Source organism: Tenrec ecaudatus, chromosome 13, assembly GCF_050624435.1.
Source record: "Tenrec ecaudatus isolate mTenEca1 chromosome 13, mTenEca1.hap1, whole genome shotgun sequence".
NCBI classification, from domain to species: Eukaryota; Metazoa; Chordata; class Mammalia; order Afrosoricida; family Tenrecidae; genus Tenrec; species Tenrec ecaudatus.
The window spans coordinates 57,091,123-57,114,556 of record NC_134542.1 but is presented as its reverse complement, the minus strand read 5'-3'; the positions used below and the strand labels follow the sequence as shown (position 1 = coordinate 57,114,556).

Sequence of the window (23,434 nt, the reverse complement as noted above, 5' to 3'; positions counted from 1 at the left end):
TATCATACTTTATTTGCATAGTTATTAATTGATAGCTATTTGGATTGTTTCCAGCTTTTTAATATTGTAGGGAGAACTCATTGCCATGAGTAGATTCTAACCCATAGCAACCCTGTCGGACTGGGCAGAACAGCCCTTTGGGTTACACGACTATAACTCTGTAAGAAAAGAGAACGTCTCAGCTTTCTCTCATTGTAGGGAAAGGGCCTGTAAACATTTACATAGTCACCTTCATGTAGACAAGTCGTTTATTGTCTTTCTATTTCAAAGTGTGATCAGGATCATATAAGTATATATTTAACATTATAAGAAATTGCTAACATGTATCCAAAGTTTCTGTGTCATTTAGCATTTTCTCCAGCAACATGAGTTCTAGTTACTCCACATACGTGCCTAACTTGGCATTTCCGCTTTTGAAAATTTTTACTAATATAGCAGTAGTGTAGTAGAATCTCTCCAAGATAACAATGTTGAAAATTTCCCATGTGCTTATTTTTCTATTCCCATTATATCAGTCTATTCTAATTTTTGTCAGTTTTCTTTGAAAAGTGGGGTTGTTTTCCTTTATTGAGTTGAAAGCATTCTTAATGCCTTGGGGACCAACTCTTTCTGGGTTATAATATCCACCTTTATGAGAACTCTCAGAACTCAAAGCCAAACTCATTGCCATCAATTTCTTTCCAACTCACAGTGACCCTGTAGGATGGAGCCGAACTGCCCCTGTGGGTTTCTAGACTGTAACTTTTTATGGGAGTAGAAAGTCCCTTCTTTCTCCGGCGGAGCAGCTGGTGTTTTTGAAATGCTGGCCTTGCAGTCCAACATGTAACCACTACACTGCTTAGTTATAAAAATTTAATTTGCATATATTTATCATTTACATTTATAAGAAGCCAATGCAAATTTTGTGATGGTATAGGTTTGTTTCACTCCTCCTATGTACATGTGTATTTATTTATTTGTAAAGTTTTATTGATAGTTCTTTCACATATCATAGAATTCAATAGTTCAGTCACATCATCATATACAGTCATTACCATGATCAGTTTTAGAGCATTTCCTTCTTCTTTGTATTTATGAGGGTAATTATTATCTTTCCCCCCACTGAATTTAATCTGCCCTTACACCACATGGCTTCTATAGATTTTATTTAAATTTAGCTAACTTAAAACAGACTCATCTGCCCTAGAGAAGTTTGACTCTTTTATTTATGTTCCTATTTCATTTGGACTTTGGATAAAGCCAAATTAAATACTTGTGGAATACTAATATTTAGTAGCTTTAAGACAACTTTAAGGCACTTTCCTCATAAATACTATCTACTGCTATTAGAACTTGTCTACTTGGTATTTTTCAAATATTGAATAAATGTTAACATTTGATTTAATGGCTATAAGGGTAGTTTAGAGAGGTTTTACATTTAATCAATTAGGAAAGTTTAAGCCACTTATTGAATCCCCACTGAGGTTTAAAAATAAGTCACTAGAGTTGATGAACGGTAGTATTAAAAAAATGCTCGATGCCCTTGATCCTGACACACAACCTAGTTTATTAAACTGGTTTATAATACTTTGTTTTCTTGTTTAGCTTACCTTTATATATTGGATTCATGGCAGCCAATTCTTTATTCTTACTTTTGAATTTGGCCAATGAATGATGTCACATATTAGACATGATGGCTGCTTTTTTATTAAACAGTAGTTATGGGCCCTGATGTCATCAAATACATCTTTTACTCCACAAATGTATGAGGATTTATGGCCCTACAATGTAGAAGGTTACACCAATGGGTAATTTGTGTTCGCGGCCACTTTCAACTCTCTCAGAAAATAATTGATAAAATACTATCCTATGATGGTGAAAATGTAGTCTGAAATGCTAATGGAATATATTATTATAATTTTGGTGACAATAAAAATTTTGTTATAAAACAAATATTTTTCTTCTGCAAGATGTGTCATTTGAGCCTTGGGATGTTTTGACGATACCTTCTCAGGACGAAGACAGTGGCAGATTTACTTCAGTCTGGAGAAACTGGAGGGCTGTGGATGATTTCAAGAAGGGGGTTTGCCCGCCCCTTTTCTCTCTTTCAGAGCAATGGCAGACGTTAGCAAGAGCAGGGGACCAACAGCTCTGCTTCTCGCGCTGCAGACCCTCATGGAGACCGGCGTTTCTTCCTGAGCCAGCCAGGGCCCTTCTGCTTCTCAAGAAGGGATTGCTGCAAGAAGAAGCAGCATCAGACAGATACAAGTGTAAGGAATTCTGGTTCCTTGCTGCAGGGCAAGGAAGCTGAAACTATCCAAAAAGAATCGTATGTCAGCATTCAGGTTTTTCATCAAATGAGATGGAAGAACCTTGTGTGAAGAATAAAATGAGCCCCCATTCCTGAGGGATGAAATAGAGGCATTCATAAAATCTGGGTTTTATTTCCCAGGACAAAGTTACTTCCAGTTGTGCCCACTGTTAGCCACTTCCTTTCTCACTTCTTTGGAAAGGATGTATACAATGAGCTTACCTCCAGTGTCAGAAATGATGCATATGAACAAATGACCAATGGTGCTCTAGCCAGTGTGTGTGTGTGTGTGTGTGTGTGTGTGTGTGTGTGTCTAGCCTGGAAGTTATGTTCACATGGCTCGGTGATACTTTTATTGTCTATGAGGGGGTACCCCCCCCCCCAAAACTGGGATTCTTTTTCAAAGCTACGAATTTAATTTTTTTTTTTTTTACAAAACAACCTATCACCTTCAAAGTACTCTCCATTACACTTCATACATTTGTCAAATCTGCAACTTCATTCTTGGAAACATTTTTCAATCTCATGTTTGTTTTTCCTTTGCCTCTTCTATGTGGTCAAATGGCTGTCCTTTCATGTCCCTCTTTAGTGCAGAAACAAAAAAGTCACAGGAGTGAGATCAGATGAGTCAGGTGCATGGGAAAAGAGGGGTATGCTGTTTTTGCCAAAAACTGGCACACTGAGATGGCTGTGTGACCAGGTGCATTGTCATGGTAGCAAAACCAGTCTCCCATCTGCCACAAGTCAGGCCTTTTTTGTTGCTACTTGTTAGCAAATCTAGATAACAGAAGGACATGTGCTAAGCTGATGTGTGTGCATCTCTGATTTTCCTAAATACCTAAAGTAAGTGAATCCATGGATTTTAGACAATATCTGCAATGTTTTATTTAAAGTTCACATGCATGTTTTGATTAGCATTGCAAATTGACTGTCTAACAGAATTAGGGAGAGAGAAATACATATTAAACCCATGATGCTTTGTGAATAATTGACTAGCCACACAGGTGCATAAGATTTCAGAGGAGATTGCTTCCCTTTCAGTGGGCAGCCTGTTACAAAGAGCATATTGGAGAAATTACAGAGATACCTGACTATCTTTACAATAATGAAAAGTGGGTGTAAATTGTATCATGTAGTCCAAAATGTTCTATGTTCCATGTTGTCGTGATATTCTGTGTACCACTGAGAAAATAGAATTTTATAATTTTCTGTGATGTTAAATATGGGTCTGTGTTAGTTTGGGTAGACTAGATAAAGAAATTTATAGACACTCGTGTATAATAAAGAGTTTTATATACAAGAGCAATTGAATATTGAGAAAACATCCCAGCCCAGTCCAGATCAAGTCCATAAGTCCAATATTAGCCCATATGTCTGATACCAATCTATAAAGTCCTCTTTAGACTCACCAAATACATACAATGATACCAAATGCAGGGAGATCACTGGCCAGTGGGTAGAAAGTCTTGTGGATTCAGTGGTGTTGCAAGCATCTCAGCACTGGTGTGGGTCTCCATGTGGCTTCTCCATTCCCAGGGCTCTAGCTGCCATCAGCATAGCTCCATGTGTCTTGTCAGTAGAGTCGCTTAAGTAGTGAGTGTGCGTCCCACTTCCAGCAAGTTATTTATCTCCTTAGCACTTCTGAATGAGGTCATCAAGCTGTGACCTAACTGACAGGCTAAACTCCACCCCTTCACTCTCAAGTCTCAAATTGACAACAAATTTTGTAACTACCACAGGGTCTATCTCTGTCCTGGAGGATAGATTTTTTAAATATCCTGCATTTTTTGTGTGTAAACTTTGTAACATTCAGCATAACAAAACAAAAACAAAATAAGGCAAATGAAGAAAATCCCCATGGCCATCAAACTGATTATCACATCTTATAGGACTGAGCAGAATTTCCCTTACAGGGTTTTCTAGAGAGTAATCATAACAGAACACACAGTCGCATCTGGTGGGTTCAAACAACCAGGTTTATTTTAGCAGGCAAGCATTTAAACTACTGCACTACCAGGACTCCATTACAATAGTAATAGTATAGTACACAATTTAATGATTCATTTCAGGTGTGTCATCCCTGCTTGATTACCAACGGAATTGCTCAAGTCAATATTCATTATAACTTAATACTGTGTCCTCAGCACAAAAAAAAACTGATTGTGTGTTTTCAAACTGACACAGAGTGAACCAAAGGAAGTGGGGAAGCTATGCACCTCAGCCCCCCAATCACTCTTCTCTTGTCTTTCCCAGAGCTGCGGGCCAAAGTGGAGGCATGAGAAGGATACCAGGAGGACCTAATTGTGAGCTTCTCCCACCCTTCTTAGTTCCTCCCACCTCTGCTTAGTTTATAGGCAACCTCTAGCCTTTAAGTATCACATACCTCCTGCACCCCCAACCCCAAAAGTATCACATACCCTACCACCGTGGACATACGCTGATGGGACATAATTATTCTGAGACCAGCAACGGCTTTAGCGTGCTGCCCCGCAAAATCATTGCCTTTATATGTGGCCACCGTCACCCTGACAAAGCTATTCATGTACTACACACTCAAACATTTTAGAAGAAAAAATATACTATGAAAAACTATGTATTTTGAGTCCAGCCTTAACCTCTTGAAGTTTCCCTCAGAGAAGAGAACTGGCTGGACACTCACGAATTCTCATCAGTGTTACTGCCAGCAGCAGACGTTGGAGGGCTTGAATATGATTCTAGTAGAATTTGAGTTGAATGACATTTATTCTGATGATATTAAACATAGAACACAGGACAGCGATGTGATAGATCTTTAGGACTGTATATATAATCTACTAAAGCCTCAGGAACCTGGTGTGCGGAAGTGGGATTGCAGATACGGGACTTCCGTAAACACGATGAAGAGATAAACATTGGGTTTGACCACTGTATAAGGAAATGCGTGTCATAACGCAGGCCGGCATCATAATAAACATTAGTGCAGACAATAACAAATCTGACGATGGAACGTGGGCTCCGAGAATCTGAAGAGTGGAAAAGCGAAGCACCACTCTTAAGGGGATAGGAAAACTACATTTTAAGTAATGAAGGAAAAAGCCACCCTAGATTGTGGTTTGGCAATTTCAAATATCGTACCAAACTAATTTATAGGAGATGTGAAGAAATGAGAAACATCGATGTGGTCAGTGAGTCAATAAATACCTGGATCTTTGGGATCTCCGACCTACAGTGTTCCTCCTGATGGGAAGCAGCCCTGCTCCTTTCCCTGTCTCCCGAGAGTCGGGCAGGCCCCTCTGACTCTACCGCTTAGTCCTTCTTATATCGTGCTCTTCTCCTGCAAGGCCCCGCTCCAATGTCAGCTCTTCCACAGGACTTCAGCTGCCTTCAACAACTTAGCTGTTCAATATTTGCTCTCTCCTCTGATGGCCCCTTTTAAAGTAATCCTTAGGAGTTTCTATATGTGATTGGAATGAGTCGTTCACATTTATAATCGTGTTTACCAGTCCATAAACTTTTACGGGAATATTTGCTCTTTGCCTTAGCTCTGTAGACTCCACAGAGCTTTACTATAATACTCAGCACACAATAGGTACTCAAATAAAATGTAGACAGCAATATGATTTTAAAACCACGTTAGCATATTAGATTCCAGAGAGCAATCACAATTCCTTCTTTTGCTTCTCTGATGTGTTCTGTTTTCCTTAGCTTGGATCCAAATCTTCATTCACGATGTCATAGCTGGGTGAAGGGGTCCAGGACCCCTAACTCAAAATGCACTCTTTTGACATCTCACGCGTTTGAGTGCCTATCTCAGACATTCTGTTCTGGGTCATGGGCTGCCTCACGTGGTAGGTCATCACTTTAACTTCATCCACCTGTTCCTCCTACCTTCAAATTATAAACCCAAGATTAGAGTTCGAATTTTATACATTTGTGCATTTAATGATTTCTGTCACTTGGGTTTATGATACATTCCACACTCTTTAGCTGCCGTCAGCCCAGAGCATTGCTTTCTTTCTACTGCTGGGATCCAGGAACATGTCTCTCCTTGCTGGTTCAGAGAAAAGACTGTCAAGCTTTAGAGTTCTTCTCTATCTGACACCTCTGTGAGGAAGTCTTCCTCTGATGCCTCATCTTCCTGAAGATTTTGTTCAAATGTTACCTTCTCAGTGGTATTTAAGGAGTCCTGGTGGCACAATGCTTAAGAACTTGGCTGCTAACCATACAGCCAGTGGTTTGGACCCACCTAATCACTCTGTATGAGAAGAGACATGGCAATCGACCCCTGGGCAGGTTTCCATCTGGGAATGTTTCTGTGTGTATCTTGTTATAAAGAGCGCAATGGAGCAGTATGGAGAATGACTGAAACTTCAAATAAAATAGCGCATATCCCAGTTTAGTGAGAAAGGAGGGTGGGGATTTGCAGTTGGCAAAGGATCCGCTGAGAAATGATGTTAATACTGATTAGTGAGGACCAAGTCGGAGTAAGGAGGAAAGAGGGTGAGCTAAGCTAAGAGGACCCCGGCAGAGGAAGTAAGTAATTTACTTTGGGTGGGTACTTTTCTTCTCCCTATAATTCACTATCAGTTATTGAGAATTAATCTTCTTCTTTTAAATCAAATTACTAGGTTGATTTGAATAGATACTTGTTAACATCTTCGCATTCCCCATTCAGGAAGAAACACGGCAGTATGGTCAGATCAAATCACATCCATTTTTTTAAAAGACTGTATTTTGTTTCTAGTATTAAAATAAACCACAGCTTGTTGAACACTGGCCACATGCCTAAAGAGGAAATCTCTGGTAACTCACACACTAATTTGGATAGGCAGGGACAGTAGAGTACACCATTAAAAAAATGTTAAGGTTATATCAAGGTCAAGTTAAATGAAGAGTTAGTCATGCGATCTATTAGTGTTTCAATATTAACATGTACACTTCCTCAAGGAAATATACATTAATAGTAATCCTCCAATTAGTGATTTTGAATAAACTTTATAGTATCTTTTTTTAAAGTCACCATTTCAGTTTTCTAAGGTGATTGATGTTTCAGTGAGAAAAAGTTAATCATGTAAACATAATCCTTGCACTTCGTGAGTAATAGCGCTCTAATTAGTGTAGTAAAAGCAGGTATGAGAAGAGCTTTTACTTTTAGTAAATGCAGTGGATGGAACTTATTTTTAAAGAAATACAATCTCACTGAAGATGTGTACTCATCTATGCCAAAACCAAACTCAGCACCTTGAAGTTGATTCCGACTCACCTGTCTCCTATAGCACAGCTGGTGGCTAGAACTGCCAACCTGACCCGTCACCAATGTTTACCCTCCAGTTCCACCATGACTTGAGATTGGATATTTGATCACATCATCACTTGATCACTTGGCCCCCTTTTAAAGGACTATGTCACTCTGATGATATGCAATTTATTGGGGGGGGTCACATATACATAATACTAATACCTCTTTGTAGATTGTTATTAATGCAGCTATTTTTAGTAAGCAAATAAGCAAGGAATATCTTTATCATAGTGGTTTATGTTGAGCTGCTAGCAGCAGTCTGAGTCCACCGGCTTCACCGTAGGAAGAATCATGGCTTTCTGTTTTCTTACTGGTTTGCAGCCTCGGAAACCCATGGGGCCAGTTTGACTCTTTCACTGTCGCACTGAGTTGGAATTGACTTCATGGCAGAGAGGTTGAATTTTTGGTTTCAATTCAGCAGACAAGTTAAAGCTCCCTAACACGTGGTTGTATTGTTCCGTAATTTCCCTCATTGTCTGGAAGCAAACAGGAGGATGTTGCCTGGTTTTGCAGAGACAGAAATGAGGAAGTCCAGGGTATCTTTCACTCTAACCAGTGACCTATCAACCTTACTCCCATGGTACTGCCTTTCAGTATGTTGATAAGAATGATCAAGCCTGGAAACATCACGTGATAATTGCTCCTATGCTTTCCAGTCTTGAAAAGAACCCAAAACCAGAACAAACTCACTGCGATGGATTGGATGACTTTGTGACCCTCCATGCTGTTGGCATTTTTAGGCACCATCAAGCCGGTTCTGACTCAAGAGCTCCATGAACAACAGAAATGAACATTGCCTGGTTCTGCACCAGCCTCACAATGTCTTATTGCTGCAGCCACTGTGTCAATCCATCTTGTCATGGACCTTCCTCTTTTTCACTGCCCTCTACGTTACCAAGCATGATAGCCTGCTCCAGAGACTGGTCTCTCCTGACAACATGTCCAAAGTATGTGACATGAAGTTTCGCCATCCTTGTCTCTAAGGAGCACCCTGTACCCCTTCCAAGACATATCTGTTTGTTCTTTTGGCAAATAATGATACCTTCTATATTCTTTACCAGGACCCCAATTCAGATACATCAATGCTTCCTTGCTCTTCCTTACCCAATGTCCAACTTTCACATGCACGTGAAGCAAGAGAAAAGACCATGGTTGTATCAGACCCACCTTAGACCTCAGGGTAACACTCTTGCTTTTCAACACTTTCCAGAGGTCTTGTGCAGCAGATTTACCCAATGCAATGCAATGTTGATTTCTTTTTTGTTTGTTTGATTTCTTGACTGCTGCCTCCATGAATAGTGATTGAAAAAGCCAGCAAGATGAAAGCCTTGGCACCTTCAATCTTTTTCCCATTTATAATAACGCGATCTATTGGTCCAGTTACGAGGACTTTGTTAGCATTGAGTTATAATTCACACTGAAACCTGCAATCTGTGATCTTGCTAGCATTTCCAAAACGTAAGCCTTTGAAGGTTTTGATCAGTGATCTTGGAGGCGTCACTCACAGGGCTACCAGAACTTCTTAAAAACACTAGAAGGCGTCCTATTGCCCACAGCACAGGTTCTCGCTCTTTCCTTGGATCAGAATCACCTTGAAAACTTGTAAAACCGATTGCCTGGAGTTTCTGACTCAGCCGGTCTGCTGGTGTTTATGTAGGGATTTGCATGTCTAACAAGTTCTCTGCTAATGCGCCTCCTAATCAGGGACCAAGCCTTGAGAGTCTATGCAATAAAGCTTAAAATTCTTAATAGTGAAACCCTATGGCAAATATATCTTTTTCTGTGATTCACATCCCCGCCCCCACTTGTAACACATCCTTATATTACCTAGATCTTCCTCTTGTGCAACATTCCATACCAGGCCCCTGCTGCAAAGTGTGGCCCTAGAGACCTCCCGGTGTGGACTGGGTCTGATAGCATGCCCAGTAACTACATCAGTACCCTTCCTCCGCCAAGGGCCAAAGAGCCACGAGTAGGAACCACATGATCTGGCCCACCATTGTATCCAAGCCCATTTGTCTATCCTCAGGTGTATCTAGAGAGCACGGTTATACAACAGGGCCTCTGTTTATGGACCAAGGTGAGTTAAAGGACAGAGACGGGTGGGAAGGAGTCAGCATCTCAGAGGCTAGAAGGGACAAAGAGCCCAATTTGGAGAGTATGTGACAGTTTGATCAGGAGACCCAGTGCTGCTCTGTATCTGCAAAGACAATAACATGTCCAGTTTGCTTTTCACTGTCGTTTCTACCTCATTTCCATCTTCACCTGTCTAGCTCCTACTCCGTCCTGAGGTCATCATATTTATGCCACATTTGATTGGACACTGAGACGCTGTTGATGCACGCTCTTCTTCAAGGAAACACTACTGCCCTCACACGTGTTCCGACGTAGGTTTCCAGCTAGATAATCAGCTGCCTGGGGCAGGATACATGGGGGGATCCACCGTCCCCAATTGTTTCTTAGTTAAAGTCTACTGACTTTACCAAGAAGTCATTATTCATGATGTCCTTTGGGGCTCTGCACTGGAATCACAAGGAAAATCTTGTCGGGAGTTCTTGCTCCTTCACAGGGAAAGTGTGACATATCGTTTTGTTTGTCGCTGAGGAGAGAACTGGGGGACAATGATCACTAGTATCTCCTCTGATTTTGACTGTCAAAGCTACTTGCTGGGTCTTGTGAAGATGATGATATTAATGTCTTCTGTATATTATTGTAACAATCCTATGCAATGGTCCAGCTAAGAAATACTCTGGAAAAAATGCCAACACAGTAGTGTTTTTAGGAGCCTCGTGTGGTGGTTTCAGAGAAATAACATGTTTTAATTGTTGTTAGGCATTCTTTCATCAGTTCCGTCTGATTGTGACTCTATGCGAACCAGAATGATACGTGACAATTCCTGCACAACCCCCACACACACACCGCCGTGTGTGAGTCCAGGGCTGTGTCATTCCCTCAAGGATGTCCATCCCAGACATCGGAATGCAATGCTGCTTGCCTGACTTCCTGATGAGTTTGGCAAAGGTCCGGCCTTTCTGAGACAGGGTATCTTTTCCTTTACCAGTGGGCATCATAGTCACTACCAGATGATGTTGCAACTGGCCTAAATTACGTAAAGTACTTAGTACTTTGAGAGCCTGAAGGAAATACAGTTTCTCTATTCCTGGGTTGATGGAAGTTGGTTAAAAAAAATTTCAATTATAACTGTGTGAAGGTTTACAGAGTGAATTGGTTTTCCATTCAACAATTCATCTACATTTTTATTTGCGACATTGATGTCAGCACTCTTCCCACTTTTTCCCTACATTTATTGTCCCCATTAGCTCTTCTTCCCTATGAAGCCTGGCCTCCTGAGCTCGATTGCTAGCTTGCTGGTCTTCTATAGCAGTGGTTCTCAACCTGTGGGTCGTGACCCCCTTGGGGGTCAATCAACCCTTTTACAGGGGTTTCCCGATTCATAACAGTAGCAACATGACAGTGATGAAGTAGCAATGAAAATAATTTTGTGGTTGGGGGATCACCACATCATTAGAACTGCATTAAAGGGTTACAGCATTAGGAAGGTGGAGAACCACTGCTCTGTAGTGAGTTTGTGGTTCCAGAAAGTCTGCTCTTACCTTTAAAGCATCATCCGATGGTCAACTGAGCAGATGACCTTCAAAATATTGAAAACAGACCAAAGCAAACACAGAAACACACACACACACACACACACACACACAGTTGTCGTCACGTCTATCCCAGCTCACGGTGACACCACGTGTGTTAGAGTAGAACTGTGCGCCGTAGGGTTCTCAAAGGATGCTTATTTTAGAATCGAAAGTCTTTCTGCCAGGGTGCCCCACTCGGTGGGTTCCACAGAGTAAGCCGTAGATTCTGATGACGCTAGAACACGCAGAAGCAGTCTGTGGGTTTCTCTGACACATTCTGTCCAGGTCATGCCAAGGGCCCTTCTTCCTACCCACCACCACTGTTGAGCTCCCTGCATTGGACTCTAATCCCTCGCTTCAATTATTTGTCTCCCTACAGACTACCAGCTACTGGAAGATAACAGCTGCGCCTTCTTCCCCGTTCCAGCACCCCTGGGTATGGCATGGTGCTTGGCTCCGAGTGGTGGCCCCGTGGTCAAAGTGAACTATGCCTTTTAAGGAGCTCCAGTGATGCACTAACGGGGCCCTGGTGGCATAATGTTCATACAGTGGTCATCAGCTCCAAGCCTGAGCCTGAGCCACTCCTCAGGAGAAGGAGGACGCTGGCCTCCCATCGAGAGTGACCGTCTCGGAAACCCACAAGGGCAGTTCTACCCTGTCCCTGGGTCCCAGTGTGTGGGCGTCGACTTGCTGGGACTGAGTGAGTGATGCAACGATTAAGAGCTTGGCTGCTAATCAAAAGGTCAATAGTTCAAACCCACCAGCCCCTGCATGGGAGAAGGAGGTGGCCGTCTGACCTGTAAAGAGTTACAGTCTCAGAAATGCTCTAGGGAAACATTGCCCTGTCCTGAGGGTCACTATCAGTCACACTTACCTCTCTGGCAAGGTTTACTTATTTTTCTTCTGTTTTGATTCATAAAGTACAAGCAACTAGCGTAAGTTCTAAGGAGTCCCTAAGATGGTCAGAGTCTAACATGGATGCTTTTTACCATGGTGTAGGAAATCTCGTGAGACTGTCAATAAAGAAGAGATTTTTTATTAATGTATTGCTCTCTCAGGGAGAACTGATTTGGGCTAAGGGGTTTCTGCCCCACTATTTTAATCAAAAGAACCCAATTGAAGAAGTTTACAAAATTAATCAAAATTCATTGGCCAATTTTCATATCCATATCAAGAGTCAATTCTGACTCATAGTGAGCCTACAAATAGGACAGGGTAAAACTGGCCCTGTGGGTCTCTGAGGCTGTCACTCTTTCCGGGAGTAGAAAGTCCCACCTTTCTTGCCCAGAGCTGCTGGTGAGTTTGAGCTGCTGACCTTGTGGTGAACAGCTGAACGAGGAACGTCTGCACTCCCAGGCCTCCTTCATCATAGACGCATAGCCTAAATCAGCAGAAGTTGATGTGAAAACACTGACAAGCTAGAATGATAAAGAAACGCATCTCAACAGGTGCCCTTTCCCCTTCACACTAATCTAATGAAGGCTCTCCTGTGAGGAGGTAGCTCTTCCCCAGTTGTAGTCTCAGCGCCTTCTACCCTGGGGGGCTCACTCTTTTTCATTACATCTGGCTGTTTCGTTGCTGCTATTGTTAGGGTTTTCTGTGGCTAATCCACCAAAGTGGACATCCTATTCCATCTTCTTAGTTATTTAATCAGTAAGCTTTACTAAAAACTGTCCACCATGGGTGACCCTGTTGGCATTTAAAATACCCTGCCATAGCTTTCAGCATCACAGTAACCCCCAAGTCACCACCATATGACAGACAAGTGATGGAGAATAACAAACTATGGATAACATGGAGGAGGAAGGGAATCTAGAACTCTTCATTATGCTTGTGCAGAACCTGGGCGTGGCCCAAGAACAGTACAAGGGAGTACCGACCACTGTAAATCTGGAAACGTAGGTGTCAAGGATGTATTCTTTCATGGTATTTATTCAATCTCTATGCTGAGCAAATAATCCAAGAAGATGAGTTATATGAAGAAGAATGTGGCATCAGGATTGCTTATCAGCAACCTATGAGTGGCTTGCTGAGAGTGATGCGAACTTGAGGCACTTGCTGATAAAGAACAAGGACTTCAGCCTTCAGGATGGACCGCAACACAGTGTAAAACCAAACAAGCACAAAGTCTTCCCTACTGTCAAGTCAATTCTGATTCCTAGACCCCTTTAGAGTGGGTAGAACTGCAACTGTGGGTTTCTGAGACTAATGCTTTGTAGAGTAGAAAGCCTCATCTTTACCCCAGTGGAGCAGGTGTTGAATTCGAACTGCTAATTGTGAGGTTAGCAGCTCAATGAATAACTCAGTTTAAAGAAAACCAAAATATTCAAGACTGCATTAATAGATGTCATGATGAATGGAGATAAGATGGAAATGATTAAGTATATAATTTTAAGTGGCTCTACAACCAATGCTCATGGAAGCAGCCTTCAAGAAATCAAATGTCATGTTCTTCACTCAAATAAGCAAGTCTGAGCCTGAGATTTCTTTAAACTGTTGAAGAGCAAGAATACCACTTTGAAGACTAACGTACACCTGAGCCAAGCTATGGTATGTTTATTCCTCTCATGTGCACGTGAAAGTTAGACAATGAACTAGGAAGACCACAGAAAACTGACACATATTAATGATGATGTTGGTGAAGAGTCATGAAAATGCTCTTGACTGCTGTAAGCACAAACAGATCTGTCTTAGAAGAAGTACAACCAGAGTGGTCCGTAGCAGTGAGGATTGCAAAGCATACCCTCCTTGTAACTTTGGACATGTTATCGGGACAGACCAGTGCATGGAGAAGGGGCTCAGACTTGGTAAAGTGGAGAATCAGCAAAAAAGACAACGATCATCCAGAAGGACTCCACCAATGGGCACAAAGGTCCCAATGATTGTGGGCATAGTGCGAGAGTAGGCAATGTGTCCTGCTGCTGTGCATCGGGGGTTGTATGACTTAGACTTGATGGCACCTAACAACAATGATAGAGTCTCAACAAAGAAGCCTTGGCAAATGCTTAAATATTGAAATATGAAATAACATGACAGGTGTCCAGCCACCAATATAAGCATGAAGAGTACATCTACCGTAAAAGTCTGTGACCCAAAAGAGATTCACGAGCTCAGCTCTTTGCTTCTCAAGCCCTAGAGATAACAAGCCCTTATCTATTTCCGGATAACAAAAGAAGTCAAGCCATAAAGGATTGCTGTTCTATGTGTGCAAAATGTAGTCGTTGTGAATTCTCCCCTCTGGACTACAGAGGAGGCTATTAGAGACAGACCTTTTCCGCCCTTCAAGCTAAAGTGACTTCTCTTTAAAATAAGTTAATTAAGATTCTGTCTTTGTACACCTCTTTGAGTTTCTCCCGCTTCCAAATGCATTCAACACACAAACTCAAATGAATTAATATTTTATTTCTAATTAAAAATAACTGCAAGGGAATGTCATATCATGTCACAGTGGACATACATCAACAACGTATTCAACTTGAACTCTAGGGAAGAAATCTCAAATTATATGCATGAATATTCAATAGGCCGACAAATCTTTCAATCACAAGTAGGGTTCATAAAGGAGGCTAGGTACTCACACAAATCAGAAAATGAACAAACAAAACAAAATTCTGTGTTACTTTAAAAGCCAAAGAATATCTGTTATTCTTTCTATGTATGTATACAATATAAATGTCAAAGTGAAAAGGTTAAAAAAAAACAATTTAATTATTTGACCTACATACTATTGAGTATTCTTACACTTGCCTCTATCAAATAAACATAAGTTTCTAGTTATTTAAATATGTGAGATGTTGTGTAAAGATCCAGAAAGCATGACATAAGAATCAGAAGTGACATAAGAAAAGTATTTGTGGTAACCCGAACAAGAATGAGAGGACACTAGCATTTCAGACATTGTAGGCCCAAGGCCAGTTTTGGTTAACGAAGTACTGATGAGCTGCTTCTTCAGTAAGCGACTTTTAGAAATAAAAGTTAGATAAACTTGTATTTTATGGCTAGGAATCTTCCATCCAGAAAGCAAAGCTACTTGAAAAAGGGTCTGGAAAATACAAGCAAATATAGGTTCACTTTTTAAAAAGGTCTCCCCAACACATTAGTATGAAAACACTGCTTTTATCTGGAAGTCCTGTACATTTAGCATTCTGTCTGAAATAACATAGAATCTGAGTTTAAAATTCGTCATTTGAGCTTAATCTATTTCATAGGCTAGCTAACCCAACACATGGGTTTGGAATTTGTATAACTGAATATCAAAGTCATCACAGTAAAAAAATGCAAGTGGGCAATGAAGGTTGTGCCAAGAGTCGAAGAGCAGTCCCTAGAAGGTTCCCCAGGGATTTCTCTGTCCATGGGTAAGGACCGTGGCATTGCTCCCTCTTGTCCTAGTCACTGAGAAACATTTCCAAAGACTGGAGTGTTTGCGAATGCTTTCAGAATGAAATTCATTAAAGCCTATCAACTATAGATACTCTAGGTTAAATTCTCAACTTCAAACACTGTTTTATCAACTCAGTGAGAGCCCTCTCAGAATATGGGCAATTCATTGCATCTATACACAGTAACAGGTGTTTTTAGTAGGTAGCTAATGATCCACTAACATTTTTAGTCATAAACTAGTTCATCTATGTTGGATGGTGTATATTTTTATACTTATAAGCATAATAATATAGAATTTCAAGAAAAGATGTCAAGTTGAATCACACAAGGCAGTTAAAGGGATAAATATAAGGTAGTAATTCAATTCTATTTGATTGGAAAAAGTGTTTTAAGTCTTTAGATAGTCTCTATGCCAGACTGAAATAAGAAATTGCAGAAGGTTAAATGAATGTATCTGCCTGAGGCTCTTGACCTCATTCATACACCAGGAATGAAGTGGAAGAAATATTGCCTCTTCAGGAAGGGCTGCTATTGTACATCAGTGTGTGGAAAGGCAACTAGGAAACCATTCACAAGGGTTTAGAAAGGCAGCTGTATACAGAATGGAAAATATAAGCAATGTGGTTTATCATTTTATTTAAGGATTATTGTCTAGTTGGTGTCAATTTGCATAGTTGCAATCAAATCAAACAAAGACCTTCCCCCATGGATTTACAGTCCATGGTCAAGAGCTGACAAAATGGAATATGAACCTCCACAATTGGTTTGGTCTGGGGGATGGGTAGGAAGATAAGCAAAGAAGAAGATAGCATTCAAAAGAGAGGGAACTTCTATTTTTGACAGGCCTTCTAATTGTTAGATGCTCTCATGCTATGAGGCAAGAGTTATTGTTATTCTTTAATGTTTACAAAGATTTTGTGTATGTGTAGACAAGTACAGTTCCTAAATATTTTTGACCAAATATATTGCTTTGAAATGTTACTTGGGCAAGTCATATTTTGGGGTAAAGTGGCTCCCACCACCCCCACCCTCCACCCCCATACACATCTTTTATCTGAGTGGATGGGAATTCCCTGTCTATCCGAGCTTCCGCACTAGAGAGTGCCATCGCCTCTGCCCACGAGCAGAGAATGTCCACAGTCCGAAGAGAGCTGTGCGGGCAGTCAAAAGCCGTTGTTGTACCCAAGAAACAAAATAAGGTACTTTACTAGTCCGTGTAGGTAGAAAGATATCTGAGCAATGTTTTTAATCATTTAACTCACAGCAGTCAAAGCTCTAGTAAAATAAGCCGAAGAATACTGTTTATACAACAGATTTAAGTGACCTTGAATGTTTTTTTAAACTCCAATTTATCATGAATAAACCCATACTGGGTTCATTTGCAATACATTAATCATCAGCAGTATGAAAAAAGCTGCATAGTAAAATTAAATTAAATTTCAATATAGCAAAACATTAACATGCTAACAACTATCAACTTTAAGTCGTAGTGTTAAAGACGAAAAGAACAAAACACTAGAATCACTATACAAAATAAAATAATTGAAGTTAAATGCTATTTTCTGTTATTCTTTTTTAGAGAGAATAACAAGTTGTTTACTTTAATGCAGTGACATTTTATTTTGTGATTAATTTTAAAATAACATTGTAAAAACTACAAACTCATTTTAATTTGACAAGCATTTGGTAATTAATTTTCAAACAATGCTATGGGAACCCAGAAAGCACTCTTCCTTTGACATGTATTTTATAATTTATTTTAAAACAATGCTGCACAAATCTGCAAAGGCATAATTCATTTGGGAGTTCATTAATTATGCAAATGAGTTGCAATTAACAAATCTGTTCCAAGGATGGCATTTGCATAATAATGAACTTCATGTTTGTGACATTATTTAATAAGATACTTTTGTGCATTTTTAAACAAAACACTCAGTGAATACTATATGATGAGGTTGAAATGGACATCTACTCAATGATATTCAAAATTGTATCCAGAAAAATTCTGTTAAAATTAACAGAATTAAATATAATTCAAATAATAAATATGGATATTCTTTAAGAACATATGGATTTTGATTAATCTCAGCTTCCCTAAATAACATGACTTTAATTTACATTCATAAAGACCAATATACAAAATAGACTAATATCAGATGAACAAGCAAACTATAAACCACACTTTAATATTAGAAGTGAAAGCAGGTCATACACTATGCACCTGTCTCTCAAAACAGGAACCTTTCAGTAGGAAGAAAGAAGATTGACTCGAAAGACCTCTTCTTTGTTGGCAGTTATGGTTTAATGGGTTGGCATTCACTTATTCAGCAATAGGAATTGACTTTGAATCTCCAATAGACCAGGACTAAACTTAACTTAGAGCATATATAAAGAAAACCAAAACAACCCAAACTCACTGCCAGCAAGTGAATGCTGACTCTGGTGGGTTTCCAAGATGGTAACTGTTTAGGGAGTAGAAAGCCTGTCTTTCTCCGTGGCGCTGCTGGTGGTGTCCACTGCCAACTATGGGGTATAAAGGAAGATACATTACCTTCAACTGGCCTGAACCTATTGGGGGCCAACAATAAGCACAAATTTAAATTCAGTGAAAGTTATGAGAGAAATGCAAAGGTCAGAGGGGATAACTAACTTGGTTTACTAGAATCCGGGAAAATGTCACAGGTAGAGATTCTCTTGAAAGACAGGAGGAAATTCAGTGGAAGGAGAGAAGACAGGGATCATTTGAGAAAAGGGAATGATACACACAAAACCATGAAAATTAGATCATCCAGATGTACTTTCAGAAAATGCGATATAAAAAACGACAGTGGGTATGAATTAGGAGATACAAACTTTCAGAAAAACAATGTCAAAAGTCTTAAAGATTCAGCGTGAAATCTTAGAAAGAAGATGAGTTTGGTGCCATGGCAGATGGTTTGAAAGGAATGGATCATTTTCTCTCCAGCTGATCGGTAACAAAAGTGTATTAATTGGTCAGTGATGTAAGTCATGGGTCTAAGATGAGATCAGGTGAGTTTATGAGGCAAGTATTTGCCATTCCAAACTAATATGATGCAGTCAAACCACCAAGTCACGACTTTAGCATGCAGTGTTTCTACTTGCTCTTCACCTGTGTTCCCAACCTCTTGGTTCCACACCAGTTTGAAAATGAGACTCACTTAGGACTCATTCCATACATCCATCAACTGCACCCACTTTCTGCAGCAATAGTGACCTTCCAAGCCCAACCTTGTCTACGCTCTCCAGCCTCATCAACCTTCTGCTGAATGGAAGCCCATCAGCCTTCAGGGCAGCAAAAGAGAGGCAGGCCCTCAAGGAGCTGGACCGACACATTGCCTGCAACACTGCATAAGCACAGGAACAATTGTGAGGACGGCACAAGATCAGTCAGTTTCTCCTTCTGTTATTCATACGGTTGCTATGGGCCAGAACGGACTTGACACCTAGCCAAGTCAATGCACAAGAATAGATGAGATGCTGCTGCACAAGACAATAAGTCCATTGGCACAACAAGAGCCCGGAGACACTACTAGGAGCACTCCTCCCACTGCTTTGTTCTAGAATCTCATAGAGACAAGAAGGGTGCAAAGAAAGAGAAGACAATGTTTGTGACACTCGAAGGCAGCAGACCTCTGATTTAGGGTCAGTGTTTGTTTATTTTGTTTTGCGTGTTTCTCTTTAGTGTATAAAAACATGTAATCTTCAGCTTCAGAAGTTTTTTAATGGGCTCATTTTTTTTCTTCCATGCCATGTTCCAGCTGACTGGAAGCCTTCTCATCTACTCCACAAATGCCAAAATATAGAAGTTGATATGTGTTGCTTTTTGGACAATCAGCATCTCTCTCTCTCTCTCTCTCTCTCTCTCTCTCTCTCTCTCTCTCACACACACACACACACACACACACACACTTTCTCCTTGACATTGTGTGTGATCCTGGAGGGGTACCATAGTCACACTCCCATTCCTTTGGACTTCCAGTGAAACCCCTTCAACGAGACTCTCCTTCCTACAACTTGGACTAGTGGTCTGTGTGTTGCAAAGACAGAGGAAATTGTGAAATGGCTTTCCCATTGGTGGCCACCAAACAAGGAACCTGGTCGATCTGAATCTGGTCCCCTAGCTACTCCTCAAACTCCACCGGTTCTGCCCTGTCCCTCCATAAAATTCCCTTTCTCTTGTTGGCACTAAAGGATTCTGATTGAGTCTATACAGAATTACAAGACACAAATGTGGGTCCTAGAAAACAAGTCTTATTTTTTTAAGTGGGTTAGTAGTGATCAAAATATCTAAGTAGTATAAGACAACAATTTAAGGAAAATGGAACGTTGAACAAATAAAATTTAAACAAAGGGGTATGGGGAAAGTCATCAATCAAGTTGAATATATGAATCCCTATTAACTGGAAGAAGAGGTGTCCAGAGATGCAGGTAATTCAACCCCATCTTTACCTTCAACTCCCTGCCATCTTCCCAGACTAGGCGTACCTCTTGCCAATAAAAGGAGTGTGCAAAGCGTGTAGTATGTCATCGCTGGGAGTAGGGACTTGCGCAGAATGCAGTGGCGCTGATATTAAACGAGATGTGCCCAGGTGAGCCAGAAGACCTGCAGCAGCCGGGATCACTAGCTAGCTGAATATAGCTCCTAGGCATCTCTGACATGAATTAAAGTCAAAAATGTAAAGAGACCAAGATTCGTTTTTAACATTTCAATAGTATAATAATTACATTGGCCTTAGCCACTAAAGTGGCCATGGTATTTATTCATATCTGATCCAGACTAGACTTCTATGACTAGAAAACAGAACACTTGGATTTTTAAAACATTTGGACAGTTGGCATTGTGATGAAACATCGTGTAGAGAATTGCTGAGCAAAAGAAATACTTATTTCCAGGGAAAAGATTGTCACTATATAGTTTATATTGAGTGGTATATGTAGAAAGAGGAGGAAACACCATCTAAAACATGCATTTGTTACACATCTTCTCATGGTCTTAACATTTTTTCTTCACAATTTCTGTTTCTCAAATCCTCATGAAGAAGTTACCCACTACCCAGGATGTTGGCAATGTCTTTGTCTCCACGGAACCACAGACAATGAAGAGTGACCTTCGTCTTTCAGGTGAAAGGTACCAACCATAACCTAGTTTTAAGGACTTCCTTATCATATCCCTCTCCCTTTTAAAATCCTGTTGCCAGAAATGGTTAGCCTCTTGGAGCTAAACCTGTCAGCAGGCCATTTTAAGTTGCTATCCGAGAAACATTTTCTCTGGTTTGACTTTATCTGCATACGGGTCAGTTGGGATTCAGACCTGGCTATTGCTAGATGAAAGCTTGTTAAAATAATAATAAAAATGATTAAGAGTGCAGTAACATACAATGCCTGCCTGCTTACATCAGCATTTCTCAACTCTTGTGAAACATTAGACTCACTTTAGAAAATTTTTTTTTTAATGTGCCCTAGGCATGAAACAGCTCTGGCCACAATCCAGGCATCAAGCTAGGATGAACAAAGGACAAGTTGGCTCTGTCCCTGGCTGATATAAGAGCACCACCACCAATCAGGTGTCTCTTTGCCCATAGCCAGGGTTAGAAATTTTTTTTTTTTAAGTTCTGTTGTCTAAGCCTCACCCCAGGGCAGACATTTTAAAAGTTTTCCAGGTGAGCTGCTATGGAGCTAGGGTACAGAAATACCGGTCTAAGGTATCATAAGTGGATCAAAGAGCTGTGGATAACAGTCTTCTATTGTATCAATACTTTCTCCCCTCAAAACCAACAAAAAGCTCAACCACACTGCCAACTCATAGGACAAGGTAGAGTTGCTCTTGGTTCCTGGAGCTGTCACTCTTTCTGGGTGTTGAAAGCCCCATCTTCCTCTAGTAGAACTTTCTGCTCTAGTCAGCTGTTAAGACACTGTCTGGAATAATCTAGCTGTCTTCCTCTTGTTTCTCTTGGGCTTGTTCTGATCGTTGTTGTTGCTAGGTGACAGAGTCCATTTCAACTATAGGGACCAAACACGACAGAGTAAGAATGCCCCATAGAGTGTTTAGAACCACCGAGGGAGCTGGAACCCACGAGCCTTTATGGTTAGCAGCCGGACACTCAAGGCTCTGAGCCACCTGGGCACCTTCCCTTTCCCTATTCTTTGAAATGTGCTAATTGCATACAAAGAAATATTCTTACAGGTGGGTGGGTGATATTTGCTAGTTCCAAAACACATAGATAGATGGATGGATTGAATAAACACACAAATATGTTTTGACTACAAAGTTAAAGACTCATTACCCACTGCCATCCAATCGTTCCAGCTCTCAGTGATTCCGTAAGACTGAGTGCAATTGTGACTGTGTACGTAAAGCTGTACGTGAAGAGAGCCTCCTCCTTCACCTGCGGAGCACCTGGTGGGGCCACTGACCTCTTGGTCTGAGACCAATGCCTATACCACAGCATCGCCATGATTAAACACACATAAAACATTCAGTTCATTGGATGCCAGTGTAGCAGTATGACTTAAACATACATTTTTTATATAAAGAAGAAAATCAAAGTGGGGGTCATTGAGTCAATTCTGACTCCTGGAGACCCCACAGGAGAGGGGAGCATGGCCCCTGCAGGGTTTTGAAACTGAAACTCTTTATAAGAGTAGAAAGCTTCATTTCTGTCCTGCATCCCAGCTGGGAGTTTTGAACTGCTGACCTTTCCAACAGGCCAACTCAGAACCAGGACACCATGACAGGCCAACTCAGAACCAGGACACCATGACAGGCCAACTCAGAACCAGGACACCATGACAGGCCAACTCAGAACCAGGACACCATGACAGGCCAACTCAGAACCAGTACACCATGACAGGCCAACTCAGTACCAGTACACCATGACAGGCCAACTCAGAACCAGGACACCATGACAGGCCAACTCAGAACCAGTACCCAATGCAGGAAAAGCAGAAAGAGCAGTTCTTTTAATTTGTCGAGTTATAAGTCTGGGATACTTTTCCTTTGATTAACTTCAAGGTCTTGGTTATATGAAGCATGTCTCAACCATCCACAGGGAGAGGTGGCTGCTCTGAATTCCTACCACTGATTCCTCCCCTTTATGAACTCTCGCTTGGGGCTTCCTTACGCGCTTGCAGACGTGGACTCGAGTCCAAGGAATCTCACTGGGTTGACTATTCCAGATGGTTCACTTTCAGTGGCAAAGAAGCTTCAGCAATGTCAACATTGTCACACCGTATTTCCTTGCACTGCAACAGCAAGTGAATACAAGAAACTGCCTCAGAAATGTTTATTTAATAGTACTCATTTTCTGATTTCTGTGTGACAGATTCATGTTAGATGAAGTAGACATACTCTTTGTCTTCAATAAACTTCCTTCTAGAAGTAGACAAGCCCCCCAAAGAAAGAAAAGGCAGTAGTTCTTCTGTGAGTGAAGAAGTGATGGGGAGATTCTCTACTGGGTAGCCCTCCAGGAAAGGCATGCCACGAGGAGAGTCACGGCCTCCAAGGAGAAACGCCATCAAGGCTGAGACGTGGGAGTTGTGTAAGAAGCACTACCCCCGTCAAGAGGAGGAGCAGGAGAGCTTCTAGGTAAAGAAAACAGGTGTCAGAGCACATCTGGGCAATGGGAGGAAGGAGAAGTACTTCCCTGTGGCTTCTGCAATCTGCGTGTTTTCCCTTAAGGCTGTTGTTGCTACTGTGTGATGTCATCACATTGGTTCCTCGCTGCTATTGACAACGTACTGCAACATGAAACCGGCCGACTGGCCACCATTCTCAACACGGTCATTAGATTGGACTATGGTTGAAGCCTCTGTATCAAT

At 41.0% G+C, this 23,434-nt stretch overlaps 1 non-coding gene across 1 annotated transcript; it reads right to left on the bottom strand.

Moving 5' to 3' along the window:
• Positions 1-21,066: 21,066 nt before the first annotated feature.
• Positions 21,067-21,207, bottom strand: LOC142425261 (small nucleolar RNA SNORA48). Its single transcript, XR_012779610.1, has one exon. It is a non-coding gene; the product is annotated as a small nucleolar RNA SNORA48 (small nucleolar RNA).
• Between the last annotated feature and the right edge of the window lie 2,227 nt (positions 21,208-23,434).